Below are 13,647 nucleotides of genomic sequence, written 5' to 3'. Positions count from 1 at the left end.
CATTGCCCAGGATGAGTCTGTCCTGTTCATAGGTGGAAGGTAGTTCTCTCCTCAGAGCCTTGGGAGCATAAACAGCTGCAGTTGCCATTCCAATGGGAAAAGGACACCCACGTGGTGGCATCACAGCACAATCCACACCCTTATGAAACTGCATCCTGATGTCTGATGCAAACGCGTGAACTGCACTGTGACATCATGAAGCACACTTTCCCACTCCACCCCCTGCAGATCTTGATGAGAGGAGCGTGCACTGTAGACTCCATTACTCCAGCTTAAAAGCCTCAATTCTCAACAGCAGTTTTCACAGACATTTGTGCCAGTCACAATCTGGAATTCAGCTTAGTACCCTAACCCTAATACCATCTGCACTGGCCTTCAAGACCTTTCATCAGAAGTTGAGTAAAAACACCTACAGAACAGAACTAGAAATACCCAACCACCATAGCAGTTCTAATTATAAAGGTCATGATCCCCTTTCCCACTTAAGCTTTGGTTAAAGAGTATGACCAGATCAGGGCCTCATCCAGTACAGCACTCTGCCACTGTGGCTACAGAACATTGCTTACCTGGTCCCCTGGTTCTCACTCTTCTTCTAAAGCCAAGTTACCGGCCATGCCTAATCTTCTGACAGAGAATTAATATTCCTGTTGTTTGTCTCAAATCTCCCACTGGAGAAGGATTTATCTGGAACAGCAAAGGGATGCATTGCTGAAGACTATCAAGCATCTAGTGGATCAGGATGGCACTTTTCCCATTTCCAGCAGTGAGAACCAAAAGCATGAACCACCATCTGTTGCAGGGGAGAAAACTTCCACATGTCAGAAACAAACCTGTTTAATAACGGTAAAACAAGAAGACACATTTGGGTAGCTGACTCTTCCAGTTCTACACTCAGTGCTCTTCATGGCATGCTGACACTTTAGTACGTAAATAAGCCATTTATTTCATCAAATAAATAGACTGCACTTCAGAAAGATGAAGAGAGGAGCAATCACAAATGCAAGACACTGACAATTCACACATTTCTTTACTCCTTTTTCCCACAAACAAAAGATACAGAATTTGTACCCACTCCTACTTCAAATCCAGTGTATTTTCTTCCCACATTTCCCCGTATAACAAAGTTTTAGCCTTCCTTTTCTCAAACTCTGTCATTGATGGTTGGAGCTACTTCAACTTGCTGGTCTCTTTTGATAAGTTGATGGCAAATGCCACCTTCTTCAGGCAGCTGTACTAGGCAGGCAAGGAGAATGCCTGAGAAGCTCCAACTTCCACTACATGTTTGAAACTCAGGAGTTGGCCTTGTTATCCACTGAATATGTAACAAATATGGTACGGGACACCAAAGAAGTGTCTCCCAATTCATCCCCATCCATCCTTAGAAATGCTGCATGCCACTCTTTGCATTATACAACTTCAGTTGCCAAACACAGCGAGCCACTATGTTTAACGCAAAGGAATTGAGATGAGAAGCAAAATGCAGGGCCTAACATAGCAATTTCCAGCTTGGAAACTCAAGCTGTCAACTGCAAACTGATACCACCTTTTCTGTCTCCCTCTTGCAAGTATGTTTTATTCCATTTCTGAGGAGCTTAGAAATATTTGAGGAATTACATGAAGCATCAAATTAGCAGCAAAGTTTAAAGCAAAGCTCCCACTTCTCCAAGGCAGTTTTGGAGCCTACTTCATAGCAGACCTTTACAGATACAGACTGCCTTCACTTCCATGGGTTGTGGCACTTATGTCATGAGAATTTGATAGTACAGAAGGCCTTGCCAATCTTCTTGCAACAAGCTGGCTATTTCTCTGGAAATCAAGTTGTGGAGATAGTCCAGCACCACAGAAACCCTTTCTGATTGCAGAAGAGAGCAGAAGCAATGATACTGAATTCCTCAATGGGCAGCAACATTTTGTTGACATTTACAATAAAATCGGTGTAAATACAAGCACACCAGCAGAAAGGCAAAACATTCAGATCAAAATGCAGGAATCAGTACACCAAGCTGAACACTCCAATTTCTGCAAGAAAAATACTGGCTCTGTCCTGAGGACCCAACTGCCCATGATCTTCTCATTTAAATCTGAATTCTTGATTGTAAGGCTGAAATCTGCAGTATCAGTGTAATGGAGGCTGAAGGCTCATCTGATCTCCAGCTGTTAACCCCCTTTGGCTAATTATCATTCTTCAGGTTTCCTGACCAGCCCAAGAAGCTGTGATCTGTAACTTCCCGGTATGGCAGCTCATTCATCTTGCTGAAGATGCCACTCTCAACATTCCCCAGCCTGTTTTATTTGTTTAAAGACAAGCGAACAAGACTGTCTATCCAAAGTATTGTCGAAGACTTTCACGGCCGGCATACGATGGCTGGTGTGGGTCTTCCGGGCTGTGTGCCCGTGTTCTGGAAGTTTTGTTTCCTAACGTTTCGCCATGAGAAGCCCCCTGAGCCCAGTCATAGCAAATTTCTACATAGAACATTTCGAAAAACGGGCTTTAGAAACCGCACCCATTACCCCAACAATCTGGTTCCGATTTGTGGATGACACCTTCGCAATTTGGAGTCACGATGAAGAAGACCTAGAGAAGTTCCTGAACCACCTAAACAGCGTCCACCCCAATATACAATTCACCATGGAAAATGAAGTGGACGGCCAACTTCCATTTCTAGACACGTTGGTCATACGCAAACCAGACCTCAAATTAGGACACAAAGTCTACAGAAAACCCACCCACACAGACCGGTACCTACACAAAAACTCCAACCACCACCCACGTCAGAAAAGAGGCATTATCAAAACCCTCATGGATTGTGCCAATCGGATCTGCGCAACCCAATTCCTAAACTCTGAACTTAACCACCTTAATTGGGTCCTACAAGCGAATGGCTACTCCAAGAATGAAATACAGTGGTACCTCGGGATACGAACTTAATGCGTTCCGTGACTCTGGGCGTATCCCGAGTTGGTCGTAACCCGACGCAAATTTCCCCATAGGGTTCAATGTAAATCCAGTTAATCCGTTCCGCCCTCCGAATTTGGTCGCACCCCAAAGCAAATTTTCCCATAAGGTTCAATGTAATTACCGTTAATCCGTTCTGGCGTCCGCGGACCATGCGTCAGGGGCAGGAGAACGGCCGGGCGCCGCGCAGCGGGAGAACGGCCGGGCGCCGCGCGGCGGGAAAACGGCCACGGACCACGTGTCAGGGCAGAAAAATGACCATACCCCGAGGCGGAGTTCGCACATCGAGGTAAATTTTTGCAGCCGGAGCTGGTCATAACCCGAAAAGTTCGTTAGTAGAGGCGTTCGTATCCTGAGGTACCAGTGTAAAAAGAGCCATCAAACCAAGAAAACAACATGCGACTGAAGAAGAAAAACAGCCACCCACCAACAAAGTATTTCTGCCCTACATCAAAGGGGTCACAGACCACATGGGAAAACTGATGGAAAAACACAATTTCCAAACAATCTTCAGACCCACCAGAAAAGTACAAGAAGTGCTAAAATCAGCAAAAGACAAAAGGGATCCCCTCACCACCGCAGGAGTATACCGCATACCATGCAGTTGCGGGCAAGTATACATCGGGACCACAAAACGCAGCATCCATACCAGGATAAAAGAGCACGAAAGACACTGCAGACTACAGCAACCAGAAAAATCTGCAGTAGCTGAACATGCTCTCAAGCACACTGGACACAAAATCCTATTTGAAAACACAGAGATACTGGACAACACCAACAGCCACTATACCAGGCTATACCGGGGAGCCATTGAGATTCACAAACACCAGCACAGTTTCAATAAAAAAGAGGAGAGTCTAAAAATCAACAAAACCTGGCTACCAATCCTGAAAAATACAGCCTGCAAAAGGTCAACGAACTCAGCTCAACCACCAGGACATGTGAACAGTTCACACAATGAACTTGCTAATCACCCCCAGCAGCCCCTCGTTAACAATTCAATAGAAGAAAAAACCCTGCCTAATCCCCAGGAAGATACACACAGATTCTGACACCAAAACAAGCAGCCACTCAGTAACCCAACCCCTCCACACACACACCCAATCCCCCCCTTCCCCCCCCTCAGATCTCTATAAATACCCACAAAAGGGTCACATCACCCTGGGCACAGAGAGAACTGCTCCTGTCTGTGCTCCTGCACTCTGAAGATGCCGGGGTCACAGGTGCTGGCGAAACGTTAGGAAACAAAACTTCCAGAACACGGCCACACAGCCCGGAAGACCCACACCAGCCACTGTCTATCCAAAGTTTAGACAAGAGTTCAAGGAAACAGCAAGTCTCTACTGAGCCAGTCAGAGACCATGATTGCTATGCCAGCCAATTCACCAAGACCCTCCCTCCAGCCTGTACCACTTGTGAGAGTCGGGCTCTCACATTTCCCAGAATTCTCATTAGAGAAACACCATTTCTCCCACCGGAGTCTATACTCAACAACAGGGCTTGAGCAATCGTGTAAATACAAAATACTCCAGCTGCTAGCAACTAATAACCAGTACACTCAGTTTCCAGTTCTTCTACACAGGAAGTTACCAGCAAGTGACAGCCTCTATCTGGATTCAGGGTGAAAAGACCCAAGCAGCCTTGCAGCTAAGAAGTGCTGCCTTGATTTCCAAGAAATAGACCTGCAAATCACCTAGTATTATAAAAATACTGAAACAAAAGCAGACTCTTTCCTGTTATTTTTTAAATCCAAAATTCAAATACTGCAGTCAGGAAAAAAAGAATGAAGATGTTAAGAAACAAATGAAAATGCAAGACTAACAGATATCATGTATAGGTTAGAATAGCCTTGGAATCCAGGGTTTCTTGCCACAGAGTTTCCTCGCTAAAGTATTTGTCCCTTTTCACATTACCTGAAGTTGGGCAGGCACCCCCAGACTCCTCTGCAGATCAACCTTTTGCCGTCATAGGATTTGTACTTCTGTGGACTTCACAAAGGTTTACTTGTTTATAAATGATATTAATGAATGTAGATAAATGGTAGCAGAAGTTTACATATGTTATCTGTCTCATTACAAAGGCCAGTAAACTTATTTGTACTGCATCCTGTTTACACAGGATCTGTAGGGATTTAGCCAACCTAATCTAACATCAGACTCTTGAATAAATCCACTTGGTTTACTACCTTCACAGCAATATTAACAAATCAGCACCTGCAAACCATGGTTTACAAACCATAATAGCTACAGTCACACAAGACAAACCACATTTCAGTTGAGAGAGAGAGAGAGAGGCAATATCTATGCATATTGTATCCTCTGGCATGGCCAGGAGAGTCTTCCTTTATTCCTTTTATCACCAGGGCGATGCTGGTGAAAGTGCAGGAAGAGAAGGCGGAATTTTTGCTGCTCCTCTTCTTAGGGAGTTCATTAAGGAGCCTATGCATACTTGTCAGCCCTCAGACTTATTTTAAACAGGCAACAAAAACTGAGCCAAACAGGTGTGCTGGAACCTCAACTGAATGGGAATGCTGCTTTAACACTGGGTGATTGTGCAGGATCTTTAAATAGCGAGGCAGGGAGAAACATTTCCAGGCTGCCAAGGGGGAACCAGTCGAAAGTCAGGGAACTGCTGTTTTGCGCACGGATGTTACTTGTACTAAGTTACTCATGATTCTATTTTTGGTCATTTTTATCACAAATTACTTGTAGGGAAAGGCAGAATACATATCTCATCCATTGTGTTCACTTATATGGAAAGGTATACTTTTGCTACAAAAGAGAAGGGGGGGCTGACTACCAAGGTCTACCTGCCTTTTTGCAAAACTGGCCAGAGCCCGTAATTATCATTCTACTCTGAGTGCCTGCTTGCTTGCTTGCTTGCTTACTTGCTTGCTTGCTTGCTTGCCTATCTATCTATCTATCTATCTATCTATCTATCTATCTATCTATCATCTATCTTGTTTTATTTATTTAATTTAATTTAATAAATTTTATTTATTTATTTGATTTTATTGAGCCTATCTCAAGTGACTCTGGGTGCCAAACAGAGTTAAAATAAAATAAAAACAATTATAAACATTACAAATGTTAAAATAAATATAATGCAAAGTTTTTCAGGGAAACACGGCATTCCTGACGAATGGGGTCTGGCTGCTGCTTCAGCAGACTCAGTGTCAGCTGTAGAAGGAAGCAGGCCAAAAGCACCCTGAAAAGTCACCCAGAGTGGAATGCTGGCTGGACAGACCTTACAGAACGAATGGAATCTTCATCTTGCAACATGATCTGGAACAACTTCGAGTCTGATGTTCCTGAAGAAGGGGAGAGGGTTCTCAGCAGCATCAGTCCCACCACCTATGACCTGGACCCCTGGCCCTCCTGGCTGGTGAAGCCAGCCTAGCCCCAAAACACACTGGAATAACATGGGGGATGTCATTTGTCTGAAAGCTAGGTGAGGTTGAGTGAGCCAGCAGTCTTGATTAGGAAACATCGCTAGCTGCTGGGCAAGTTCCCAGGATGGAATGGCTTGGACTCTACAGCCCTTGCAAACTTCACAGCCATGGGGAGGGGCGCTCCTAGGTGAAGGCTCATTTTCCTAGTATGTGAAGTTAGCAATTAGCTCAACTTGGTGACTGTACAATGATCTTTCTTATAAACAGCATGACATGCAGAACCCATTCACCTGCCAAGTCAGCAATCAATCATTGCTTTTCCCATGCAGGCAGAAATCTGCGGAATGAAAAGAACAGGCAGTGGGGTCAGGGCTGCCGGCCAAAGGAACTCTTGCCAGCTGCCTGCATGTGCCTCTCATGAGAACATTCCGCTCACAAGGCGCGGTTCCTGCCACCGACTCATCCGGCTGGAAGGCCAGGCCATCCTTCATTCCACGCAGGATCCAACTACAACTGGACATCCCAGGAAAACCGAAAGAAGCCTGGGAAGTGCTTTTCTCTTTGGGTTCCCCCACCACCACCACAGGGCAAGCAGAAAAGCTCCTGGCTGCTACAGCCCTCCCTTCCTGGCTCTCAGGGCAACCCCTCCCACAGCTATGGAGGGCAAATCACCCTTAACGCTAAACCCCTTCTTGATTTTCACCTGGGTTTTCCTGTTTCATCTCAGGGTGCTATGCAGTGGGGGGAAAAAACCTGCACATGTTTCTCTTCCCTCTCCTCCCTTGCTTGTGAACGAAACTGAATAGGACCAGCCCCAGACACTGCATACACCTATCAGACCCAGGAACAACTTTTCCCACCTTTTGGTAAACTAACAGAAAATCCTCAGCCTGGAGTTCAACCCAAGTTAACAAGGCAAGAAGCCATCTCAGCGTTCCATCCCCTCCGTGGTTCCATTGCCACCCCTGAACATGTGGTTTTGTTTAACAACAGAAAATGCTTTTTCCACCCCAAGAAAGCTATCCTACTTCCACAAACTCTGTCAGCAAACCAGATCCCCTGCATTTCCCGCCTCACAGCTTGCAAAGTGTATAAAAAATCCTTGCATCTTTGTTCAGGGTCTCTCTTCACTATAAAGTGGACCCAAAGTTGGACTCCAAGTTTATAAAGATGAAACAAAGAGCTGGCAATTTCCCCTCAGGGCTGTGCTCTTTATCTGAAGGTTTTCCATGACATTCTGTTCCCCATGAGCTGCTGCTGCTGTTCTAGATTTAGCTACATTTCATGTGTTTTGGTTTCTCTAAATTTGCTTATAAAATGTCCTGGGAAGTTGACTAAAGAACAAGGTGTACATAAAAACAAAGGAACCCAAGGACTCAAGCTCCCCAAGCCATCTGTCACCTCATAAGCCAAGTTTATCTGAGAGGAAGGGGGGGAGAGGGGAGAACTGCACTTTGCATATTCATGCCTTTTTGTATAGAACTGATTAATAATTATTCATTTTATGTTATTGAAAGTATAACTATTCTCAAAAATTTGGTGGCTCTGAATCTATGTTCTGACACCAATTGCTTTATTACACCTACCCACCTTGCTTTAGTATTATTTACATGTTCTCCAAAACGGGTGTGGGTAGCTCTCTCTCGCCATCCAACTGTAGCCTCACACACACACACACACACATGCACACAAGCATATCTCTGACACCTCACAAAGGGACACAGGAGCAATCCAATCCAGAGGTTATTGAGGCCTGTATTGGTGATGCCGCACCAGTCTCTTCCAACAGCTGAAGCCGCCTAAGCCTTATATGATTATCCAGCATCCAAGCTGGATCCAGACCACAGCTGCTCCTTAAGAGGGAGCATGCCCAACTCAGGTCTGTCCCCTGAATCCTGCAGTCCAGCCTTGGCATTCAACAGCAGCTCTCTTGTCTGCAACATCCAATGTCTCAGAGCCTGGAGACCTCTGGAAGTTCTCCAAAGGGAAAGAGAAGCGTAGCTGGCTTTCGCCAACATTCACGTGGAGCCTTTTTGCTGGATTCCTGGCTGCGGGTATTAAATAGGATGGAATATAAGCTAAAACCTCATGGGAACCTCCCGATCCAGGATCATTCCCAGCGTTGTACCACTTCTCCCAATGCTGCATCCTGAGAGCTGCAAGAGAGGTAAGCACAGAAGCCGAACCCTAACCCTAGCCTTAACAAAGCATCCCCCCAAATCCCAGCTCCCTCAAGTGGACCCTGAGATTCCCAGGAGTAACAAAAGGGCCACAATCTCTCTCTCCCAGGGCAATTTACCCATCTTCACATCCAAGGTTAGATAATCCTTTAAATTTGAACTTTGCTATTTGGCATTTACCAATATTCTGATATTATGCTTAACCAATGAGTGCTACTTAAATGCTTACCGAGTGTTGTGTTGTATGTTGTCACATTTGATGACTTGTGCCTTGGGTACAATTTGGGGTGGGGTGGAGTGGAGTGGGGTGGGGGAAAACAAAGGGCTGGAAAAGAAGTAGCATATACAAATGGAAACCTAGTCTCACCTTTCCTGAAAGGGATCTCAATGTCCCCTCCAACCCTATCATTTTTCTTGGAATTCATACTCTAGGGTTCTGCATGAAACCAAGTCTTCTCTGCAATAACATGTACTGACAGGGGATATGATAGCAGTTTTCAAATATCTACAGGGTTATCGTACAGAGGAGGGACTTATGCTCTGTTGTCTCAGAGGGGAGGACCAGAACCAAGAAGCAGGTTCAGGCTAGACCTCAGGTGGAACTTCCTGTCAGCCAGTGGAACAGGCTGCCGCTTATGTGATCAGTTCTCCTTCACTGGAGGTCTTCAGACACAGCCTATATACTCTGGGTGGCAGAGATATTCTAGTGGACTCTTTATTGAATAGGGGTTGGACAAGGTCCCTTCTAAATCTATCATTCTAACATGGGAGCTTGAGAACTGCCTTCTGCGAGGGGCGGCGGTGGGGTGCAAGTCAGCGTCTTCCCTCACCAGGCAAAGGATGAGTTGCCCTTGGGCCTTTTGGTGTAGGAGGATCTTTTTCCATAGTACTTGAGTTGCTGGCACCTAACCATGTTAATCTATTTTTCATTATTAATACCAATGAGTACCTTTTAACTATAAGCTTTTAGCTAAATCATTCAAAAGGGAGGTTGCAAATTAAAAGCAATCTTGTTAAAGCCATTGTCACTCTACTGGGTTAATGTAATAATGAAGGAAATGAATGGCAATATTTGCAGTACTTATTTTAACTCTCCTATACTTGATCCAGTATCTCAACATGTTGAGGAACATAAAACTCTTGTACCCCTTGAGTGCAAAGCCTCCTCCCCAAAACATCCGGCTCCGGTACAGAAACAGATATGCAGCCCCGTGCTGGTGCTCTCTCCAGCCATGACGACTGCGGGGTACACAGGCTCACAGGCCACCCAGCCCTGTCTCTGCATACAACTGCTGGCAAAGACTGCTGGGCGCCAGGCGCTTGCGCATCAACATGGAATCCACATTCCAGCAAAAGGCAGGGGAAGCGCAGGGCATCTGAAGGGGCAGGGGCCTGAGGAAGAGGTACATCGCAAAGCACAAAACCAGTGTGGACTGGATCAGGGCATGTACGCCAAGCTCTGCCCGCTCCCGTTTTAGCTTTGCCTTTTCTCTGCAACCTTTCTTCTTCCAAATTCAACCCTACCTGGATTTTTGAAACTGCTCCTTCTGGCCCTTTTCAGGCTGGTTGCTAAGCTTGTCACCAGCATATTATACGTGGAAGTTGTTATTACTGCTGTTGTGTTTGTTTCTCACTTGGTTTTGTTATATTCAGCCACTACTATTTTCAAACTGCAGTTTGACTCTATCAGTCCCACCCTTTCTGGGCCAATGGCACATCTGAAATTTGAAAGTAGATTTTGTTCCTCTGAGGAGCCCAGACAGGTGTACAAAATCATCATCATCATCATCATCATCTCCAGGAAAGCAATTCAGTAAATAGCAAAATGTCTACCTGTCTGATGACTGACCCACATTTTTTAATTAACATCTAGAAGAGAGGCTGCTTAGACAAGCTAGCTCTTCCTATTTACTCTTGTGAGCTGTGAGATAAGAAACTTCCAGCTTAAAAATGTTTTTAAAATGTGGTACTTGTAAAATCAGTTATCTAGACAAATGCTTACTATTTATGTATTCTTTGGAGTCTGTGATTTCTGATTGTCTATACAGTATGAACAAGAATGGAAACATAACTAGCCCTTCAAGATGCAACAGAATAACAAAAACATATAATCTAAACCAACAGAATATATGATATGGCTATTCATTTTTATTTACAAAAAATATACAAAGGTTAAAAGTAGTTACATGGTATAGTGAATACTTCTTAATTTTCTACATAGTGTTATAAATCACAGTTTAGTAAAAGTTCACATAAAAATCACTAGATCAGCAAAGGAAAGTTGATAATTAGCAGCTCACGGTTATTGTTCCTGGATTCATACTTTCCAGCCTACAGATTTACAGTATCAACATGGGGAAGTTTTCAGTCCAGCTCCAGACTGTGCAAACTCTTCTCCACCTGCTGGCCTCATGTCAGTAGGATTCTGAAGTTTGAAGATGAGGCCCGTTACTGCAGAATTTTTTCCATATGGGCAGAAGGCCAGCTCTGCCTAAATAGCTTTCCAAGGACTCAGGTCTTTGCATTACAAGCTGTAGCACAATGCTCTCACAAGGGCACTGGGTTAGGGAGAGGACCATGGAGCCTCCTTTATCAAAAGGTCAGGTTGCATCTTTGGCAAGGAAGTGAGGGAGTAATCCTCCCTCTCTCCTCTTCACTTGTTCATTCTTCATGCTTCTGATTCAGCCCACCTGCACCACTCCTTCACTAGGGTAACCATATATTGGATGATGTGGAAAACTACTGTCACTATTTTCAGACAATTCCCAGGGACTGATTCCACAGGGGGGGAAAAGTCTTTTTAGAGGGAACCTTAGAAGAGCAAGTCCAAGTGCTGGGATCTCGGTAGTTGACTGGGCAGGTGTTCCAATGCCAATGTAGTTTTCTGGAGTTTGAAAAATACTGAAACTCTCAGGACAGCTGCTCAGAGGAAAGGCTCTTAACTGATCATAAATGCACTTTTCTTCTAAGGTGCTTGAGGAACAGGGTTAGAATTACCTCCCATGCTTAGGGGAGCTAACTAGGATGGGGGGTTAAATCAGGCTCAGGGAACACTTGTCCAGACTAGCCAGATTTAGAATGAGAAAAAGAAATGTTCCGTAGCACCCTTTCCCAGCTCAAAAACATAGCAGTTCGGGTTGATGCCCAAGGTAAAGCTAGTATCAGAAAATCCACTCGGCCCTGAACATAACAGCCCTCTACCATAGAAGTGGCTTCTAATGTAATGAGCAAAGAAATGCTTAAAATAGCTTTCCCTGGACGACTGCCAAGAAAGTACAAACTTCCAAGAAGACACCAGAGGCTCAAAGGCAGCGCCCATCCCCCTCCCGAAAAGCAAGGTGCGGCTAATGGGAAGCGTAGAGACCAGGGCCTGCACTCTGGGGACGGATCGCCTTCCAAAATGCAACCCTCAGACATGGCAGCTGTGAGAAATGTTCAGAAAAGAAAAACCCACCCACCCTTGTTTAAAGCCCGGATCGTTCTAGGGAATATGGAGGAAAACTTCAACATTCAATTCCAATAGGGGAACCAGTTAGCCAGCGGGTGCTGAGCGTCTTTCCCTGCATGTGTTTAAGCGGACAGCCATCTGTGGGAGATGCTTTATTTTGGATAGCCAAAATAACCTCTTCCTTCTCGGTGACCCTATGGCAGCACCTGCAATACAGAGAGAGAGAAGTTGCAGGACTTCTCAGCACTCTCCAAAAGCAATTACTAGAAACGTTATGGCGGCTTTGAGTTCAGCTGGAACTACAATAGCTGCTAGTATCCCCATTTCAGCTGACAAGGGAACCCTGAAGAGCAAGAGCCACCCTACCTGGGAAACTAGAAGAAGACCAAAAGGCTTGCCAAGGCACTTGAACCCATATATAAATAGGCAGCAAACCCCACATTCCCTTGCACTGATCATGTTACCTAGTTGAGTAATGAAATGTCTGCAAGCAAACAACCAAGCTGAGAGAGCACCGAGGACTCCACACTTGAACCCAGCTCGAGGGGACCTTGGTCTCAGTTAGAATTCAATGCACTTATTCTGCTCCAAATCAAGGCACGGTTTAGAATAATAAAGTTGGGCACAAATTATAGCTAAATTATAGCCCTTAATTCTGGAGACTCATACAGCTCCCACCCTAATGACACTCAGAAAATTATTAAAAACGTGGTTGTTCTTCCAGGCCTTGGCACAGGATGGTTGTGAAGTCCTTATATGTTTGGCTTTTTAGTGGTTCTTTGAATTGGTTTTCCAGTCGGCTATGATCTCTCTATATGTATCATTTTCTTTTTTTATATATGTAAGCTGCCCAGAATCATTAAGGAGTTGGAGCGACCTCAAGGTTGAAAAACACAAATAAATAGCACAGAAGTAAACAGACTTAAGTGGAAAATGGAAAACCCTAAGGTGTTATTTCCAGATTGAACCCAAACTGCAAGGAGACGTCCAGGCAATGGTTTCTAATGCAGCACCAAGATATTCCTCTAAGACAGATGTCCTTTCTAAGGCAAAGGGTAAAACAAAAGGTAAAACTGATTTCTTTTGCTCCAAAATGTCTCCTAGATTCTTTCCTACAAGTCAGGAAAAACTAAATCTCTTGTCTTTTGTTTTGCCTGCTCCCCTTTAACTGAGGCTATCACATGTTCTGCTGGCAGAACAATTAATACCTAAGCTGACGGGGAGAGGCAACCTACCAAGCTCTTAGGCCTCTCTTAGGCCTCTCTTAATGTATCTGCAGCTGCTAAGTGGTACAGATTAAGACAAAAGGGTCAGTTTCCCTGCTGCGAGAGAACCAGTTTTCAGCATGAACACCCAAGGCCTAGCCCCAAAAGAGGGGCCCTGAATAAAGTACACACCCCCTTTGTGAAAATGATGCCTATAAACATTTTTTAAACACAGGTGGGTCTCTCTCTCTCCAATCACAGACAAGTCAGAAGGAACATGTTTGGTGGTGATGCCCACCTTTCCACATGCACATTTGTGTTTCTTTTTTCCTTCTTCTTCTTTGATCCCCATGTTAGGTTTTATTTTGGAGACTCTGAACAAAGACTTGGCAGAAGTCAGAATTTTGACAGCCAATATGTACATACAAAACAAGGAGAGCTGGACAACCAGATGGCCCAATGGAACT

At 44.7% G+C, this 13,647-nt stretch overlaps 1 protein-coding gene across 3 annotated transcripts in view; it reads right to left on the bottom strand.

The window, feature by feature from the left end:
* Nucleotides 1–569: 569 nt before the first annotated feature.
* Nucleotides 570–13,647, bottom strand: part of DHX34 (DExH-box helicase 34) — a 55,769-nt gene continuing 42,691 nt past the window's right edge. The window contains exon 17 of one of the 3 annotated variants that reach the window (XM_088150981.1): nt 570–684. The gene's annotated coding sequence lies outside the window, so the exon portion shown is untranslated. Of the gene's footprint in view, nt 791–4,071; nt 12,182–13,647 lie in introns of those variants that run through there. The other 2 variants (XM_088150978.1, XM_088150977.1) reach the window with 2 other exon arrangements.

Source organism: Python bivittatus, unplaced genomic scaffold (genome assembly GCF_059951505.1).
Source record: "Python bivittatus isolate LINGU-HERP-01145 unplaced genomic scaffold, Pbiv_v1 ctg000620_np1212, whole genome shotgun sequence".
NCBI classification, from domain to species: domain Eukaryota; kingdom Metazoa; phylum Chordata; class Lepidosauria; order Squamata; family Pythonidae; genus Python; species Python bivittatus.
This window is presented reverse-complemented; position numbering and strand designations above follow the sequence as displayed.